The following is a 13,782-nucleotide window of genomic DNA, read 5'->3' on the forward strand; positions in this document are numbered from 1 at the left end:
AAAAGAACATTATGCACAGCCTTGGCAGTTAACCCTTTACGTGCAGAATGTAGTATTAAAAAACACAAGTTATGAAATACAACATGGGCAGAAATCCATTTTGCTACATAAGGTACACAGCAATATGTAAGCACTCTCAAAGTTAAAATTCAAAAAGTCTATCACTGTAATTTTCCCTCTCAGTAGATAAACAGCTAACCTTAATTGCAGAAACCACCAGGATAAAGAACTCAGCAAGTGGGAAATGTATGCGTGGCATGAATCAATGCCATAGCATATGTAACATGGAATGCACCAACACATAGCACTGATCCAGCCAGCATGTAGACACTAATATCAATGTGCTGCATGGTGTTGATTAGCAGTGGTTGTGGTGAAAGGAGCAAACAACTGAATGGAACAATGGTAATGGTGGCAGTATAAAACAAGCTAGGCAACAAAGTGAAGTCGATTCGAATGAGCTTTATGGTAGTAAACAAATCTGGCGTTCTTAGAGGTGTGGCGTAACACAGGAGCACTTCCACATTGAAAATATCTGTACCTTAAAAAAGCACATGCTAATGTTCAGTCTGAAAAAAATTAGCCAAGCACTTGATCCACAATAAGCCTGACACAGACTGTTCATGATTAACACTGGAGTCAAAAATTGAGATTTTTAGTTTATTGAAACACTGTAATTGCCCTCATATTTGATAGCAATCACTACCTGTGTTTTTTACCTCACCCAGTCTTGGAGGTGTGCACAGGAGGGAGCAGAAGCCCAATATTCAAGTTCTCTTAATAACTAGTTCAAGGCTGTCACCTTTCTTATACCATTGCCTGTCCCACATGTATACTGTAGTAATTTATCTATTATTTTCATGGAATAAAATAGTGAACACTCTACACTTTAAACAGTACAAATTCCACCTAGAAACTCAGTCCACACATTCTCAATGAGTAAAAGTTATCTGAATAGTTTCAATTCTACTAGTTTCAATTCTACTGTATCCCGATTCAGAATTCTCTGCCTACCTTTTGATATCCTTCCAGCTCCAGCCCGGCACTTCAGTTGAATGACAGTTTGTTAATCTGCGGGATAAAATGTGCAAGAAAGTCAGATACTTTAGCATTTCAAAAATATAATTGCCAAGTCATATCAGTTGAAAAATAATCAGGTACAATACAAAGATCAAGCATGCATTTATGCAGCACCTTTTTATGTCCTTAGGACATCCCACAGCGCTTCACAGCCAATTAATTACTTTTGGCGCGTAGTGACTGCGGTAATGGAAACACATGCGGCAACCAATCTGCGCACAGCAAGATCCCACAAACGAGAAGTAACCAATTCACCTGCTTTCAGTGGTACCATTTGAGGGAAAATGTTGGCCAGGACATTGGAAAAATTCCCAGCTCCTCTTCAATCTTTTACGTCCACCTGAACAGGCAGGCATTTAATGTCTCCTCCCATAGACAGCACTCCCTCAGTACTGCACTGAAGTGTCAGCCTGGGTGATGTGCTCAAGTCTCCTGCATCACAGTTTCACCCACCTTCAGGTTTCCATTACATCTATTTATTTAAAGATACACAAATATAGTTTGAATGCTCATTTTCTCTTGCACAGAAGCAAGGTCAAAATTACATGTTTCGACATATTTTCTAAGCCAACTTCACACTCAGGAACTTCTAAGAGTATATTAATCTAGAACAGACAAATAAACAAAGCACTGAATTATTTTGGCAAGAACATCCAGGACAGCGCTGTCCTGGCCAGCCTCCACCTTGCACCCTCTGTAAACTCGAGCTCATCCAAAGCTCTGCTGCCTGTACCCTAATTCGCACCAACTCCTGTTCACCCATCATCCCTGTGCTCGTTGACCGACATTGGCTCCCAATCCTGCAATGCCCCGATTATAAAATTCTCATCCTGGTTTTCAAATCCCTCCATGACCTTGCCCCATCCCATCTCTGTAACCTCCTCCAGCCCTACAAGCCTCAGAGATCTCTGCACTGCTCCAACTCTTGCCTCTTGCGCATCACCGATTTTCATCGCTCCACCATTGATGGCCTTGCCTTCAGCTGTCTAGGCCCTAAGCTCTGGAATTCCCTCCCTAAATCTCTCTGCCTCTCTACCTCCTTTAAGACATTCCTTAAAACCTACCTCTTTGAGCAATGTCCTAATGTCTCCTAATGTCACATTTTGTTTGATGATGCTCCTGCGAAGCGCCTTGGAACGTTTTACCACATTAAAGGTGCTATATAAATACAAGTTGTCACTTTTGATAAAACTGGTATTTTGTGGACTTATGTATGAAAATATCATGTTTAGCAATTCTTGTGTCGGGATGCTGTTACCAGCTGGCGAGTATCGTAATCAACGAGTAATCGGTGTCATGAAACTAGTCCAACTTGGTATTGATGACAATTGCAAAGTATAAAACAATTTTAAATAGCCAAAGCTTTGCTACACAATTTAAGCAAATCCAAAATCTGTTCATATTTCCAAGTCCTGATTTCCTCTCTCTCTGCTTTTAAGCAGTATTCTGGCCTTTTAAAAATGTACGCCTCAATGAAAATTCATATGTGAAGAGAGAAATTTAAGATTTGCATGTAATCAAGGAACAATGTCAGTTTATATGAAAATGGCTTGGTATAAATATAACTCTAAAGTCTGTGTGTTGTATAGCGAATTAATACACAGACTACAAAAGTAAACTTTAACAGGACTTTACTATTCGAAGGTCAGGGCGAATCTGCCCAATCACTCATTACACAGCACTTATATACCGGTGTGGTCACCACCGGTATTACAGTATACAGCAGCCAAAATAAAGTAGTGCAACACCTAAAATAGTTCTCTTAAAGGTAGAACGGTTACATACACAACAATCCTCCCTTTTTAGCTTACAACATACTTATTCCCCATTAAACATAACATATATCCAACTTCATGTAAAACAGTTCACAGATGTAGTCTCTGCGGAAAACAGTTCACAGATTCAGTCTCTGCGGGAAAACAGTTCACAGATTCAGTCTCTGCGGAAACAGTTCACTGTGGTGTAGTCGGTTCACGTTGCTGGAGTGACTCATCCAATAGTCCTTCAATGGACTTAACAGCTTGAACTTCCGTCACTTCTGAACCAGCATTGCTGGCTTCTAAAAGCTTGAGTACCTTGGAAAGTTTTTCTACTTCCGAACTGATTTGGCTCCGTTCGGAGGGACCACGTGTGTGATCTGGCAGGTGATAATGGTTCAGATGGTCATCTTCTGCTTCGACTTTTCCTTTTCTGCTTCTTGGAGACTCTCTGGGCTCCACTGTCAGCTGCATGCACATTTCCTCCTTCTCTTCCTCCTTTTTCCGTAGTAGCGCCACCATCTCCCGGTGTTCCTTAGACTTTTTGTGATTCTTCATGATTTCTGCACTTTGGGAGTTTTCATCACAAGCTGGGCAGAACAGGTCATCGTAATATTCGGTGTCGTCCAACAGGTCATGGTAATATTCGGTGTCGTCCTGAGCTAGGCCAGCGAGAGGGTCTTCTATTTCCTCCATACCCAGCTGGACGTTAGCCAGCTTTTGTTCCAAATCCAGACATTTTTCCTGAAGAGACTTCTTCATGTGTTCAGCTTCATCCAGCTTTTTCTGGGCTTTCTGCAAGTCTTTTACTAATGACCTCATTTGTGATTTCAATACTTCAACTTCATTCGGAGATTGATTGATCGGACTATTCAATCCCTCTACTGGAGCAGCTGTTTCAGCCTTCTGTTGTTCTACATTGACGTGAGTCAGCGTACTTTTGGCATCCACGGGCTGCTCTGCTGCAGTCTTCTCAGTCTGTGTTGTCACCTCAGCTATTTCAATAACTTTTGAGAGCTCCGAAACCCTTTCCTTTGAAGATTGAAGCTCGTGTTCAAGTTTTTCCCATTTCAGAGTCTTGTCCCTCAGCATATGAAGGAGTTGACTGACCGTTAACCCTTCTGACATCAGACGTTTCCCAGTATCGTCATCCTGTGTTTTTGACGGATAGGCTACAGGGCTGTTGGTAACCTTGCACTGGGGTCCCTTTGCTGCTTCTAATTCTCCATCATCTGCAGCCTCCACCATTCGAATTTCAACAAATGAATCGTTCGGTGGTGCTGCACCCAACTTCAGTAGGAGCTCGGAATTCATGGCAACCAAATCAGCCTTTTCTGCCTGCAACCTGCTAACAAGCGCCTTCAGTTGCTGAACATCTTGCTCCACCAGATTAGGGCACGCCCCTTCAGAACCCGAATCAGCTTTGATTCGTTTGGCCTCCTCGCGCAGACGGTTTGTGTGCTCCTGCTCCATTTTCTCCATCAGCTGCTTCTGTTGTCTTTCCAGATTCTCCCACTCTATCAAAGAACTTTTTCGTTGCATTCATCTCTTGCTCAAGACGGCGAATCATTTGTTCTAATTGTTGTTGTAGTTTGAATTGGAGTTGAGTTCGAGCCCGGTGTCCCTCAGAAGTGTGCATGTCTGTAGGCTGGACAGACTCAGAATTCTCTGTCAAACTATGTTGTTGTTGCTCAGTGGAATTCTGTTCTGAAACTTTGTTCTCCTCTAAAGCATAAGCATTTATGCACTCCTTCGTTTTTCCAACATTAGTCTGCAAGTCCATTTTAGCCTTGTCTTTTGCACATGGGTTGGTCTTACCATCATCAGTTCCAGAGTCTGGGCTGATTATCTTCACCGAGTTCTCACTCTTTATGGTTTTTAGGAAGTGCCAGTCCATATTTATTTTCCTGATCCACTCCTGTCCCAGAAGTGGTGGACCCCCCTCAGGCAGTACATATAAGTCCATTCCTTGGTGTTCTTTGCCCTTGTCTCTCACCTTGACTTCTATCTTTCCGATGGGGTATACTCTTCGCCCCGTGTATGTCTGCAATACAATCTTGGTATCTCTCAAGGGAATATGTGAGGATAGCCTCTTGTAGTCCTTTCGGTTTATGACTGTTAGGGCTGATCCTGTGTCCAATTCCATTTTCACTTGGACTCCGGCTATTTTGAGTGTGACCCAGATAATTTGTAGGTCAACTTCCTTACTCGCATTGTGAATTCTCAGACTATCCAGTTCTTGGCTGTTGGAGTCTGAATCCGAATTCTGTTCATCTGAACTCTTCTCAGTCACCTTGTGTACCTTGCTGTGCTTTTCCTGCGGTGACTTTTTTTTGTTGCTGGTCTTCTTTCCTGACCGGCATACTTTAGCTATGTGACCAATCTTGCCACATTTTCTACATTCCTGGTTTTTAAACCAGCATTGGTTCTGGTCGTGTGTCGTCTTCCCACAACGATAACATTTCGTTGTACCCGAAGTCATTTGATCCACGCTGAGTACCGCTGCCTTCAGCTGCATTTCCGCCGTGCCTCTCGCTGCGGCTTCGTGCGATGCTGCAATAAGGACAGCCTTATCAAGTGTAAGATCGTTCTCTTCAAACAGTCGCTTTTGTGTTCCTTCCTTCGACAACCCGCACACGAACTTGTCTCTCAATGCCTCTGTCAGATTTTCCCCAAACTGACAGTATTTCGCTAGTCTACGTAGTTCAACCAAATATTCCGCGTTGCTTTCCTCTTGCCATTGCGTTCTCGCATAAAATTTGAATCGTTCCGCCAACATCAGTGGTGTGGGGTTCAAATGATCCTTCAGGACAGCAACAATATTAGCGAACGTCTGATCCGCCGGTTTAGCCGGTGATAGAAGATGCTTCAATAGCCCGTATGTCTTCGCCCCCATTGAGTTTAGTAAGGTTATAGCTTTATCATCATCTTCTATTTTATTGGCCTCACAATATATCTCGATGCGTTCTACATACGTGGCCCAATCTTCTACCTCGGAATCGAAATCGTTGATGTTACCACGCTTAGGCATCTTCACAATCTTTCTAAGAAACAACAATGAAGTTTTCCTTTAACTTTTTTTTTCTAAAATGGCGGTTTCCCGCGCTGATCTTCTTCCCCGCCCACTTTCAAGATGGCGGTTTCGCGCTTGTCTTCTTCCCCGCCTAACTGGCGGCTTCCCGCGTTTCTTCCTCTGGTGGGAGGGGTAAGCTTTGCCCTCGGGCGACGACCGCTGGTTTACGGGGTTTGCAGCCTGCGCGCCGGCTTCAGTTTATTCTGAAGTGCGCGCGAGAACAGCCGATCGCGTTCCCTTTTTCGGCAGGGGCAACCGGCGCTGGGGACAACCAGTTGGCGTCGGACAGCTCCAGCTCCCGGTCCTTCACGGCAGCCGCTGTAAGCCGCTGGCCGGAACCTCGCTCGGCCCCGCTCCCCCCTCGCTCGGGCTCTGTCTCTCCCGCTCGCCGGCACGGTCTCGCTCGCTCTCTCTCTCTCGGGCTCCGTCTCTCCCGCTCGCTCGGCTCTCCCAGACCTCCCACAGTCCGATCCTTTCCTCCCCCGGCTGCGGCCGAGTCCCTCGCGGTTTATTTATTTATTTATTGCCTCCGCGCCTTATGATCCCGGTCACAGCGCCTCGCGGCCTCGGTAGGTGCCCGGCCTTTTACCCGCTGCGTTCCCGCTTGTAGTCCGGTCTCTCACACCGGCTGCGTTCCCTGCACCGCGGCTGCCGTGCCCTACGCTGCCCCAGTCTCAGCGCCTCTGGCCCCGACTTCCGTCCGGCTCCTTTCCCCTGGCCGTGGTCGAGTTCACCGCCCTTATCCTCCGTTTCTTTTTTATTTTTCCCCCTACTCACAGTCAACATGGCCGACTTGCTTCTCGTGGCTGATCGGCTCACTCACTACCGTGACAGAAGGGACGATCACTGCCTGTTGTTGATGGAAGGCCTCGTGTCAGGATTCTTCCTTCTTCCTTGCTCTGCAGACTCGAGTCTTCTCTCAGCAGAACGACGAGGGCGGATGCCTCTTCTCGACGCTTGTTAACTGCTTCGGATGTATCGCTGCCGCAGGGTAAGATCGAACTCGTCGCCACTGTAAAGTCTGTGTGTTGTATAGCGAATTAATACACAGACTACAAAAGTAAACTTTAACAGGACTTTACTATTCGAAGGTCAGGGCGAATCTGCCCAATCACTCATTACACAGCACTTATATACCGGTGTGGTCACCACCGGTATTACAGTATACAGCAGCCAAAATAAAGTAGTGCAACACCTAAAACAGTTCTCTTAAAGGTAGAACGGTTACATACACAACAATAACCACAGCAACAAAGTGGGCATTTTGCCTTTGCCTAGGATCCCATCTCCACAACAGTTTCCCAAAGTCAGGCACTTCTGCTTAGGAAGGTATTGGTCAGAGGACAAGATGATTAGACAACCCGGTCATTCGCCTGGCAACCAGTTCAAGAGGATGATTAGGTCCCAGACCCACAGCAACCTCTCTTGCCTCTATGCTAGGGAATGATGCAAGAGATTGGGACCTAGTATAACTAGAACATTGCAAATTCAGAAATATTATCACAAAGACACACAGCTGTCAATCGCTCATACAAAATGAATTTTGCTGAGACATTTGAGAACACACTAAAATTAAATGTGTGAAATCGGACAGCAAAAAATTCCCAATTTACAGCGTGGTGGCAGTAAATTTCTGGCATCACTCTCTGCTGCACATGCTTTAAAAATCACACACTGAAAACCCAAGACTATTCAATAATCATCAGGTCACTCAGCAGTCACAAGGTTCCCAGTTTTGATTGCTATCCAGCACCCACTGCTGGAACGTGCAGATGCACAGGTGCCAGGTGAAGAAAGGATCGGGTTGGGCTGTGATACACATTTTGTTGGAACTGTGTGTCCATATTCACTATCTGGGCTCACTCGTGGATAGTACCAGGGGGCAAGGTACCAGGGGGCTGATGGTGCCTGTAGAACCACACCCCAAGCAAGAATGAGGAGGAGGAGAAAACAAGTCAGTTGTTATTAAAAGAAAGCCTTAAAAATACGTGCATTTTATCACAGGGTTTCCTTGAATGCCAAAACAAAAATGACAATTGCCAAGTATAAAACAATTTTTAAAAAGAATATGGAGATCGGGCAGGAAAGTGGAGTTAAGGTCGAAGATCCGCCATGATTTTACTGAATGGCAGTGCAGGCTCACAGGGCTCTATAGCCTACTCCTGCGCCTAAAACACTTTCCCAGTCTGCACGACGTCAGCAAGCATTCCCACCTGTTATAGATTAGGCACAAAGTAACGCTTTCGCTACCTCATTCTCATACTGTGCCATACGGCAATCTCAGAACCACCATCCATCCATCCATCCTCCCTGTACTATGGGCATGTCCACACTAGCAATCCTTTCAGTACAGTGCAGTGTACTCCACTTACAGCAGATTGTTTGTTCACACAAATTGTACCTGTATTAAGGCACGTTTAATCGGGAGAGAAGTTTTCCTCTGCAGCTTCAGGTCAGGAGCCAGCCAGAGTAGCGTGTCACACGTGGCCAGATCCCAGACCGGGGAGGGTTGGGGGGAAGCAGTACACTCGGTGTGACCAGGTTCTTTTTTCTGAAGTCAGCACAAAGCAATCGTTAATTCCCAACTTTCTAATCCGGTTTCCCAGGTGACCCGAGTCAAGGTGCTGGCGCCATGGTACAAGTAGGCCGAGACACCGAACTGTCTAGTTAGCAGGCCACCAGAGGAGTCAGATGTTCTGATGGTGAAAATTGTGGGTCTGAGGAGATTGGACCGTTTATCAGGATTGCCATGGATGGTGCTGGAAGCAGTTAACAGCACATGGGAAGAGTGCCATAAACCAACTTTAACTGATCTCATTCAAGACTCTGAAAGGCTTTCACCCCATCAGTTTGGGATCAAGTGAAACCCACTTACCAGATGCAAAAACAGTGCGCTAACCCATTGCAGCACTTATATTCTCCATATATTGACTCATCTGTATTAACAATTTTCCCCTGGCTCCCTAACCTTTTCACTTTGCAACAATGTGTGTGTGTGGGGGGGGGGGGGGGGGGGGGGGGGAGTGAGCTTTAACAAACTGCCAATGATTTTGTCAGTGCTGTTGTTACCATTGCTATTACAGTATTTGCAATGGGGTGTGAAAGCAACGAGACTCCCAACAATTTTAAGCACTGAATGGGACAACCTGCCAAGCCAGCACCATTTTAACCCCAGAACAAACCCAGATGGATGGGTTTAACTCAGCCTGCCTACACAACATTTACTAACCCAACCTCGGGTGACATTACTTCGCCAAAACCACACTGAAGCAGGACCAAACTAAACGCCGACTGTACGTGACATCACAGAAGAACGCAAGAATTAGGAGCAGGAGTAGGCCATACGGCTCCTCGAGCCTGCTCCACCATTCAATAAGATCATGGCTGATCATCGACCTCGGCTCCACTTTCCCGTGTTTCCCCTAGAGTCCAATAATCTATCTATATCAGCCTGGAATATACTCAATGGCTCAGCATCCACAGCCCTCTGGGGCAGAGAATTCCAAAGATTCACAACCTCCAAGTGAAGAAATTCCTCCTCATCTCAGTCTCAAATGGCCGACCCCTTATCCTGAGACTGTGCCCCCTAGTTCTCGACTCTCCAGCCAGGGGGAAACAACCTCTCAGCGTCTACCCTGTCAATCCCCCTCAGAATCTTATGTTTCAATGAGATCACTTCTCATTCTTCTAAACTCCAGAGAGTATCGGCCCAATCTACTTAATCTCTCTTCATAGGACAACCCTCGCATCTTCACAAAGCCGATCTTCGGTTCCCTTCACCATTTTTAGAACATGCAGAATTACTTTTGCAACCTACTAAGACTAGTGATCAAGGCATTAAAACCATTCTATTGCCAACATGTCATGAATTATCGCACTAAATGTATTATCTGTGGTGGCACTTCTTCTAAGAAAGATCGCAAGAACATTCAAAAGTTCAGGATCAACCAAGCAAGAGACAAGAAACAAAGTGAATGCAGGAAATCTGAAATCAAGAGAATTTAAAATATCTAAAATTTCCGGCATCATAAAAAGAGAGACTGGTTTATGCTTCATCTGGAGATCATTAGGGGAAGGGCTACGAAACAAAAAATTGATTTTAATGTGGATGTGTAGTAAAGTTTTGAATATTGCACAGGAAACACATGTACTACCCGAACAGAGAATATTTTGGGGACCATTCATGGAAAGTTTCAGTGAAGATGAAGCTGTCAACAACAATCCAAGTACTTGGTGCATCTAGAGGGATTTTGATTTCAATCAGAGTAAAATATTCTAACTATGGGGAAGAATTTCCTGTGTACTGAAATCACAAACGCATCCATAAAGTGAGGGGTTACAAATCTGCTGCACAGGGCAAGTTTTTCCCCCATTATATAGAGCACCAGTTGGATCACCCCATGAGATTACAGACTGGTTCCTGGTTTGAGCAGAGAGCACATCATACAAGTGATAGGTACCAACAGAAGTCATAGTCAGTGTGACCTCCTGCACTAGTTATGACTGCCGACAAGGTGCATTCTCCAGATTTTTTTCCTGATTGGCCTTGGGTTTTTTAAATCTGATTTTTGGCATCTCGCAGGAGATTATATGGCCTCTGGTGGGTAGGGGCAGTCTTCATCGTGATGCCCAAGACATCATAACTGTATGGGACGGGCTGGGTGGGTCAGGTGGACTCTTCCTGTCTGAAATTCTCATATGATCATATGATCTTGGGCATCCTATATTCCAAAAGGACACATAATACATTTGTGAGGATTCAAAGAGCAAAAAGAACAAATCAGGGCTGAAATTCTTTCACATCCACATTATCCATTCCATTGAATTTTACAGATCTGGATTAGATCGCCCTCAATTTCCTTTCCTCCCCCAGTGAAAACCAATCAAGGCCACAAACCTTCATAACTTAAAGGGTGACATTCATCTCAACAGAACATAGGAGTTCATCTAACGAGGTCAGAAATAAATTCATATTCTCGGAAAGAACGTGTTTCAAAGCCACGTGTTCCTGCGCAGGTTAATTAGATTATAGCAGCGGAGGCAAGGACAGTGCAGGTGCAACTGAGGGTTCTTCCTGCACAAGGTTAGACTTGGGGAAACGCAACAAACAACCATTGATGGTGCAAGTGGTGTCCATTTCTAAAACTCTGGACTAAAGATTGCCATACTCGAAATAATTTTTAACTACAATTTTGTTAAAAGATATCCTAAACTATTTTTGAAAGGGGGGGGGGGGGGGGAAACCAGAAAGAAGCAGTCTGAAATATTTCTAACAATAAGGAGTCCCTGCACTAGTTATTTTGCAAATACATTAAAAAAGACCAATAAAGTATTTTCCATTTTACTCTTTAAAAAACATTTATTCCCGGGTCATCTAGTTATGCGATCACCTGAACGGAGGTTTAAAAAACAAACTCAATGGACTCATTTGGCTCAAGCATTCACAAGGAGCTGTGCTAGTGGTGTTGGTTAAAAGCTATGGTGCCTTCATCGTGTTTGGAATATGCTATTAGCAAAATCTAAATAAGCATTTACCTTTAACATAGAAAAAATCCTAAAATGCTTCAGAAGCCTCAGAAAAACAGGCCGGGGAAGGAGCGATTAGGAGGGGATGACCCAAATGTTTGGTCAAAGTTGGGTTTTAAGGGGGACCTTAAAAAGGAGAAAAATTAGAAAATTACAGAGGTTCAGGGAGGGAATTCTAGAGAATTTTTAAGTGAGATATTCTGGTCAGCCAGGAGCCAATGTTGGCCCGCGAGGATGGGTGAGTGGGATAGGATATGGGCAGCACAGTTTTGAATGAGCTGGCGTTTATTAGAGGGTGGAGGATGGCAGGCTGGCAAGGAAAGACTGGAGCCAACAAAGGGTTTTAGCAGGAGATGGGCTGCGGTAAGCACAGAGACGGGTGATGTCGGAGGTGAAGTAGGTGGTCTCTGAACGAGGGGATATGGGATTGGAAACTCAGCTCAGGCTTCAACAGGACGCTGAGGTGGTGAGCAGTGTCGTTCAGTCCAAAACAGTGGCCGGAAGGGTTGAGAGGGGTGTGGAAAGGCAGAGTTGGGTGTCATCAGCGTACATTTGGATGATGCCACCAAGGGGCAGCATGCTGATAAGAAAGGGAAGGTGACCAAGGACACTGCCTGAGGAGAGGGATCATTATAGGCATACAGCCATGGCAGACATATGGTCTCAAAATTAGGCCAAGTAGGAGGCAATATATAAATCAGAGAAAATCCAAAATTATTTTCCGTGTTTTCTTTACTGGCAAGTGCGTCAAACGTGCTGGTATCAGTCATCGCCTTTCTAGGGAGACCAGGTGCCTAAAATAGGTTTCATTGCGCCACACAAAAAAAAACTGAGGAGTAAAATATTTTTAAGAAAAACACCTTCCCTAACAATTTTGTATTGCTCATTTTGGAGCTGGCAAAATGAGGCACATTTGGGTTGTCCAATTTTTCTTTGCTCTTCCTTCCTAAACTAACTTCCAGCTTGCTGACCGATCCCTGCCCCCCACCCCACCACCCCCAATCCTTGGTCACCTTTAGTACAGTTCTCACAATATCCAGGGTTATAGCTCATCCCCTTTTTTAAAAAAAACTTTGTTTTTGATGCCCTGCCCCCTCTTTTAATGCCTGTTAAAGATCTTCAATGCCAATGTCAACTACTCCTGCCAAACACTGCACAATGGAGTCCAGAAGGTGTACCGCTTTACATCCAGTGTGGCCACGTTATCCCCCCACCCGAAAATTAGCAATCGCCAAAGGTGCGGCAGCTTTGAAAAAGCCGGTCACTTTTTGGAAGTGTCAATACTGTGTGGACTAGGGCAATGCTGTGCAGAGTAAAAAGGAAAGGACTTGCGTTTATATGGCGCCTTTCATGACCCCAGGACGTCCCAAAGCACTTTACCTTGGAGTGTAGTCACTGCTGTAATGTAGGGAAATGCGGCAGCCAATTAGGAAGTGCTGTAGGAATGGTGTGTCCACAACAGTATAGAGATGCAGTAGGGCTTGGCATTACATTGGAGGACAAGCTGAACAAGAGAAATAACATGACATTTTTTGCCAACCCATAATTTGGTTGGGAGTGATGCAGAGGACAGGTCACTGCGCCCCGCAGGGGAATCAGCCTCAAATACAATCACAATAAAAGATCCACAACACCAAGAAGAACTGCAATCTATATTAATAGAGGAACAGAAACCTCAATCGAGTAGATTGCAAAGCAAATCTCTAGCGATTATGCCTAGGTATACAGACTAGTGCATTTAAACAAGGTAGATTAAAGCGGACATTGTGGTGAATGGCCTTTATCAGATTTGCCCATTAAAGCCTCCACTGGGTGTCTCTTGATTTCATTCTTTACTGTACAATAGTGTATAAAATTATATGGGGCCTAGGTAGAGTGGATAGGAAGGACCCATTTCCCTTAGCAGCGAGGTCAATAACCAGGGGGTATAGATTTAAAGTAACTGATGGAAGGGTTAGAGGGGAGTTGAAGAGAATTATTTCCCCCCAGAGGGTGGTGGGGGTCTGGAACTCACTGTCTGAAGGGTGGGAGAGGCAGAGACACTCATCACATTTAAAAGGTACTTGGATGTGCACCTGAAGTGCTGTAACCTGCAAAGCTACGGACCAAGAGCTGGACAGTGGGATTAGGCTGGGTGGCTCTTCTCCAGCCGGCACAGACACGATGGGCCGAATGGCCTCCTTCTGTGCTGTAAATTTCTATGATTCTGTGAATCATGACAACGCAGGCGCTTCTATCGGAAAAAAGAACTTCTATGTTCAAAACGTTCACACTCTTCATCGCAGAATATCTGAAATAAATACAATGCTCCCAGACTCCACTATGTACAGTAAATTAGGAAATTAT

General features: G+C 44.9%; 1 protein-coding gene across 27 annotated transcripts in view; it reads right to left on the reverse strand.

The window, feature by feature from the left end:
* The window catches only part of nr2c1 (nuclear receptor subfamily 2, group C, member 1), a 136,957-nt gene that overhangs the window by 82,577 nt on the left and 40,598 nt on the right, over window positions 1-13,782 (reverse strand). For all 27 annotated transcript variants that reach the window (XM_086009866.1, XM_086009863.1, XM_086009843.1 and 24 more), the window contains one exon: window positions 1,015-1,071. The gene's annotated coding sequence lies outside the window, so the exon portion shown is untranslated. The remainder of the gene's footprint in view (window positions 1-1,014; window positions 1,072-13,782) is intronic.

Source organism: Somniosus microcephalus, chromosome 17 (genome assembly GCF_052327205.1).
Source record: "Somniosus microcephalus isolate GS21.2 chromosome 17, FLI_Smic_1.0, whole genome shotgun sequence".
Lineage (NCBI taxonomy): Eukaryota > Metazoa > Chordata > Chondrichthyes > Squaliformes > Somniosidae > Somniosus > Somniosus microcephalus.